The 6,062-nt window shown below is 37.5% G+C and overlaps 1 non-coding gene across 1 annotated transcript; it reads left to right on the plus strand.

Annotated features, from left to right (window-relative positions):
• The first annotated feature begins 429 nt into the window (after positions 1-429).
• LOC130971651 (small nucleolar RNA R71) lies at positions 430-537 on the plus strand. Its single transcript, XR_009082862.1, has one exon. It is a non-coding gene; the product is annotated as a small nucleolar RNA R71 (small nucleolar RNA).
• Positions 538-6,062: the final 5,525 nt, after the last annotated feature.

Below are 6,062 nucleotides of genomic sequence, written 5' to 3' on the forward strand. Positions count from 1 at the left end.
ATTTCTCCATGAAGAATTATAGGTGTTTCCATAGGGTTCTCCTAGGTAATTCACCTCTTCCATGGAAGGGTTCTCAGGATCATAAGCTTCTTCCTCAGATGAAGCATCCTTAGTACTGTTTGGTGCATTTTGCATTCCAGACAGACTTTGAGAAATCAAATTGACTTGTTGAGTCAATATCTTGTTCTGAGCCAATATGGCATTCAGAGTGTCAATCTCAAGAACTCCTTTCTTCTGACTAGTCCCATTGTTCACAGGATTTCTTTCAGAAGTGTACATGAATTGGTTATTTGCAACCATTTCAATCAATTCTTGAGCTTCTGCAGGCGTCTTCTTCAGATGAAGAGATCCTCCAGCAGAGCTATCCAAAGACATCTTGGATAGTTCAGAGAGACCATCATAGAAAATACCTATGATGCTCCATTCAGAAAGCATGTCTGAAGGACATCTTCTGATTAATTGTTTGTATCTTTCCCAAGCTTCATAGAGGGATTCTCCATCCTTCTGTCTGAAGGTTTGAACTTCCACTCTAAGCTTACTCCATCTTTGTGGTGGAAAGAACTTTGCCAAGAAGGCATTGACTAGCTTTTCCCAAGAGTCCAAGCTTTCTTTAGGTTGAGAATCCAACCATATTCTAGCTCTGTCTCTTACAGCAAAAGGGAATAGCATCAGTCTGTAGACCTCAGGGTTAACCCCATTAGTCTTGACTGTGTCACAGATTTGCAAGAATTCAGCTAAGAACTGATGAGGATCTTCCATTGGAAGTCCATGGAACTTGCAATTCTGTTGCATTAGAGAAACTAATTGAGGCTTAAGCTCAAAGTTGTTTGCTCCAATGGCAGGGATAGAGATGCTTCTCCCATAGAAATCAGGAGTAGGTGCAGTAAAGTCACCAAGCACCTTCCTTGCATTGTTGGCATTGTTGTTGTTTTCGGCGGCCATTTGTTCTTCTTCCTTGAAGAATTCGGTCAGGTGCTCTAAAGAGAGTTGTGTTTTGGCTTCTCTTAGCTTTCGCTTCAAGGTTCTCTCAGGTTCAGGATCGGCCTCAACAAGAATGCCTTTGTCTCTGCTCCTGCTCATATGAAAGAGAAGAGAAACAGAAAGTGTGGAATCCTCTATGTCACAGTATAGAGATTCCTTGAGATGTCAGAGGAAAAGAGAAATAGAAAGAAGAAGGAGAAGATGAATTCGAACTTTAATTAGATAAGGTTCGAATTGTGCATTTAGAAAGAGTGGTACTCCATAAATAGAAGGATGTGGGAAGGAGGGAAGAGAATTTTCGAAAATTCAATTAAGAGATTTTGAAAACATTTTGAAAATTTGATTGATAACTTTCGAAAATTAAAAGTGAAAAAGAAATCAAGTGATTTTTGAAAAAGATTTTGAAATTAGAAATTTAAAAAGATTTGATTGAAAACTATTTTGAAAAAGATGTGGTTAAAAAGATTTAATTGAAAAGTTATGGTTTTAAAAAGATGTGATTGAGAAGATATGATTTGAAAACAATTTTAAAAGATATGATTTGAAAACATTTTGAAAAGATATGATTTTAAAAATTAATGACTTGCCTAACAAGAAAAGATATGATTCAAACATAAAACCTTCCTCAACAGAAAAGGCAACAATTTTGAGATGTTCAATCAAATCATTAATTGTTAGTAAGTATCTTTTAAAAAGGAAAGAAATTGATTTTGAAAACATTTGATTGAAAAGATTTGGTTTGAAAAAGATTTGATTTTGAAAAACTAAGAAAAAAATTGATTTGAAAACAAAATCTTCCCCCTAGCACCATCCTGGCGTTAAACGCCCAGAATGGTATACATTCTGGCGTTTAACGCCCAAAATGCACCTTTTTGGGCGTTAAACGCCCAACCAGGTACCCTGGCTGGCGTTTAAATGCCAGTCTGCTTCTTCACTGGGCATTTTGAATGCTCAGCTTTTTCTGTATAATTCCTCTGCAGTATGTTCTGAATCTTCAATTCTTGTATCATTGACTTGAAAAGACACAAATTAAAAATATTTTTGGATTTTTAATAATCAAAATGCAAAAGGAATCACTTAACAATGCATGCAAGACACCAAACTTAGCAGTTTATATACTACTGACACTATATGAGACACACAAAATACTTCAAGTCAATAGAATTCAAAGATCAAAACAAAGAAATATATGCATGGATTCGAAAATTATAACAAAAACATGCATTTGACACCAAACTTAGGATGAGACACTAAACTTAAGCAAGAAACATCAAATATTTTTGGTCTTTTTGATTTTGTAATTTTTTTTTTTGTGTTTTTCGAAAATTAAGTAGGAAAAGGTATCAAAATTCTTAATGAGAGTTCCAGGAATCAGTGCAATGCTAGTCTAAGACTCCGGTCCAGGAATTAGACATGGCTTCACAGCCAGCCAAGCTTTCAAAGAAAGCTTCGGTCCAAAACACTAGACATGGCCAGAGGCCAGCCAAGCCTTAGCAAATCACTGCTCCAAAAGCAAGATTGATAAGAAATCAACAAGTTCTTGTGGTGATAAGTTGAAACCTCGGTCCAATGAGATTAGACATGGCTTCTCAGCCAGCCAGATTTCAACAAATCATCATGAAACTCTAGAATTCATCTTCAGAATTTCGAAAAAAATACCTAATCTAAGCAACAAGATGAACCGTCAGTTGTCCAGCCTAAACAATCCCGGGCATAACACCAAAAAACTTGATGTTGTTGCCGGATCTTGGCACTGATGTTACCAAAAGCTGCTCAAAACTTGAACAATCCCGGCAACGGCGCCAAAAACTTGGTGCGCGAAATTGTGAACAATACTTTTTCACAACTCAAATAATCCCCGGTAATGGCTCCAAGAACTTGGTGGCTCAATACCATGGCATTACACAACTTCGCACAACTAACCAGCAAGTGCACTGGGTCGTCAAGTAATAAACCTTACGTGAGTAAGGGTCGATCCCACGGAGATTGTTAGTATTGAAGCAAGCTATGGTCATCTTGTAAATCTTAGTCAGGCAAACTCAGATGTATATGGTGATGAACGAAAATAACATAAAAGATAAGGATAGAGATACTTATGTATATCATTGGTGTAAGAGCTTCAGACAAGTGTATGAAGATGCCTTCCCTTCCGTCTCTCTGCTTTCCTAATGCCTTCATCCAATCCTTTCTTACTCCTTTCCATGGCAAGCTCGTGTAAGGTTTCACTGTTGTCAGCAGCTACTCCCATCCGCGCAGTGAAAGCTAATGCACACACTCTGTCACAGTGCTGCCAATCACCGGTTTGGTTCCCTCCCCTACCGGAATAGAATAACTCTTTTGCGTCTGTCACTAACGCCAGTAGGTTACAGGTTTGAAGCACGTCACAGTCATTCAATCATTGAATCCTACTCAGAATACCACAGACAAGGTTTAGACCTTCCGGATTCTCTTGAATGCCGCCATCAGGTCCTGCCTATACCACGAAGATTCCGAAGAATCCAAGAGATATTCACTAAGCCTCAGATGCTTGTAGAACAAGAATGGTTGTCAGTCACCTTGTTCATGGGTGAGAATGGTGATGGGCGTCAATCATCACCTTCATCATGTTGAAGAACAAGTGATATCTTGGATAAAGAACAAGCGGAATTGAATGGAAGAACAATAGTAATTGCATTAACACTCGAGGTACAGCAGAGCTCCACACCTTAATCTATGGTGTGTAGAAACTCCACCGTTGATGCATAAGGTCTAATGGCCGAATAAAACTCAAAGATAGCTACCAAGAGTTAATACAATAGTAAAGGTCCTACTTATAGAAAACTAGTACATAGATGAGTAATGACATAAAAATCCACTTCGGGCCCACTTGGTGTGTGCTTGGGCTGAGCAATGAAGAAATTTCGTGTAGAGACTCTCCTTGGAGTTTAAACGCCAGCTTTAGTGCCAGTTTGGGCGTTAACTCCCAATTAGGTGCCAGTTCCAGCGTTTAACGCTGGGATTCTTGAGGTGACTTTGAACGCCGGTTTGGGCCATCAAATCTTGGGCAAAGTATGGACTATCATATATTGCTGGAAAGCCCAGGATGTCTACTTTCCAACGCCGTTGAGAGCGCGCCAATTGGGCTTCTGTAGCTCCAGAAAATCCGCTTCGAGTGCAGGGAGGTCAGAATCCAACAGCATCTGCAGTCCTTTTTGGTCTCTGGATCAGATTTTTGCTCAGGTCCCTCAATTTCAGCCAGAAAATACCTGAAATCACAGAAAAACACACAAACTCATAGTAAAGTCCAGAAAAGTGAATTTTAACTAAAAACTAATAAAAATATACTAAAAACTAACTAGATCATATCAAAAACATACTAAAAACAATGCCAAAAAGTATACAAATCATCCGCTCATCAATTGCCTTTCCAGTCATATGCCTAGAACATCCACTGTCCATATACCACGTATTGTCCTTCCGCTTGGATGCTAGGCAAACCTATAAAATGAGCTCAAGTGACCTTAGGTATCCAAATCTTCTTGGATCTTTTTACGTTAAACCATCTCCTATGTCCCAAGCCATTGTAGTCAAAAACAACTTTGTAAACTTTGTCACTAATCATTCTTTCACCAAAAAAGCATTGAATGGAAAAGTGGCCATTTCGGTTGCATAGTCTACAAAATCTTGGAGTTGCTGTTTTGTTAAATCTTGTTGGGTTTTGAAATCTTGTATCATTTGAAGATGAGGCTATGTTTTCAAAATAAGGTTTTTCAACAGATTTGAAATTCTTATGAAACCCCAAGCCAGCTTTATCATATAGTGGTTTTTGACTAGCTAAAATTTGATTTAAATTTTCAGAACTTTGAGTAAACTTTGCTAAGTCATTTTCAAGATTTTTTATCTTTTTCAGCAACTCTTCATTTTCTTTAAAACAGTTTACATATGCAACAACAAAATGATCACTTTCATAACTTCTAAGTTGAGCTTTTAACTGCTTGTTTTCTTCAACAAGTTCAACAGCAGTTTCGGCCTCCCTTAGTTTTTCTTTAAGAAAACCATTTTCAGCTTCAAGAATGGTGATTTGCTGTTCAAGATCTTACTTATCAAGCAAAAAACATCTAATTTTTTCAGAAAGGTGGTCTATCATAAGATGAAGATCTTCAGTGTCAGGGTTATGAAAGACTACATGTTCAATGTGATCTGCCATAAGACATGGTTGTGACTTGGTCTCTGATTCTTCATCATCGTCCGAGTCATTTTCCAAGTCTTCCCATGAAGCCATCAATCCCTTTTTCTTTCCTTTCTTTGGCTTCTCCTCCTTCTTCAACTTAGGGCAATCAGATTTAAAATGCCCAGTCTCTTTGCAGTTGTAACATGTCACCTTGCTGAAATCTTTCTTTTGTTTTCTTGAGCTGCTTCTCTTGCCTCTTTCCTTGAACTTCACCATTTTCCTGAATTTTTTGACAAACAACACAAATTCAGTTTTAGATGAATTATCACTGGATTCATCATCCAGGGGGTTAGTAACAGATGTAAAAGCAATTCCTTTTTTTTTTTGAATCTTTTTTCAAATAAGTGTTTTTCGAAAGCAAACAAATTTCCTCTCAAGTCATCATATGTCATGGAATCTAGACTACTACTCTCAGATATGATTAATGCTTTAGTTTTTTACTCTTTAGTGAGACATCTCAAAACTCTTCTCACAAGCACAGAAGCAGGATACGTAATTTCCATAGCATCTAAGCCAACAATGATGATGTTGAATCTTTCGAACAGTTCATCAATAGATTCTGCTTCCTTCATTGCAAACATTTCATACTCTCTATTCAACATAACTACCCGGGTCTTCTTCACTATGGTAGTTCCTTCATGGGTGATTTGAAGTTTGTTCCAGATTTTCTTTGCCGTTGTGCATCGTGGTACCCGTCGGTATTCCTCGAAGCTGATTGATGACAAGTCATCATATACCTATTTTTCTATGCTTTTTCATACAATAAATTGATGAATTGTGCTTAAATATTGAATGCTTTTGTGATTAAATGGTATATTTCCTTGATCTTTTAAATTTATAAATCTTGTAGGAAATAAGAAGAAAAAGAAGC

This window comes from Arachis stenosperma, chromosome 3, assembly GCF_014773155.1.
Source record: "Arachis stenosperma cultivar V10309 chromosome 3, arast.V10309.gnm1.PFL2, whole genome shotgun sequence".
NCBI lineage: Eukaryota > Viridiplantae > Streptophyta > Magnoliopsida > Fabales > Fabaceae > Arachis > Arachis stenosperma.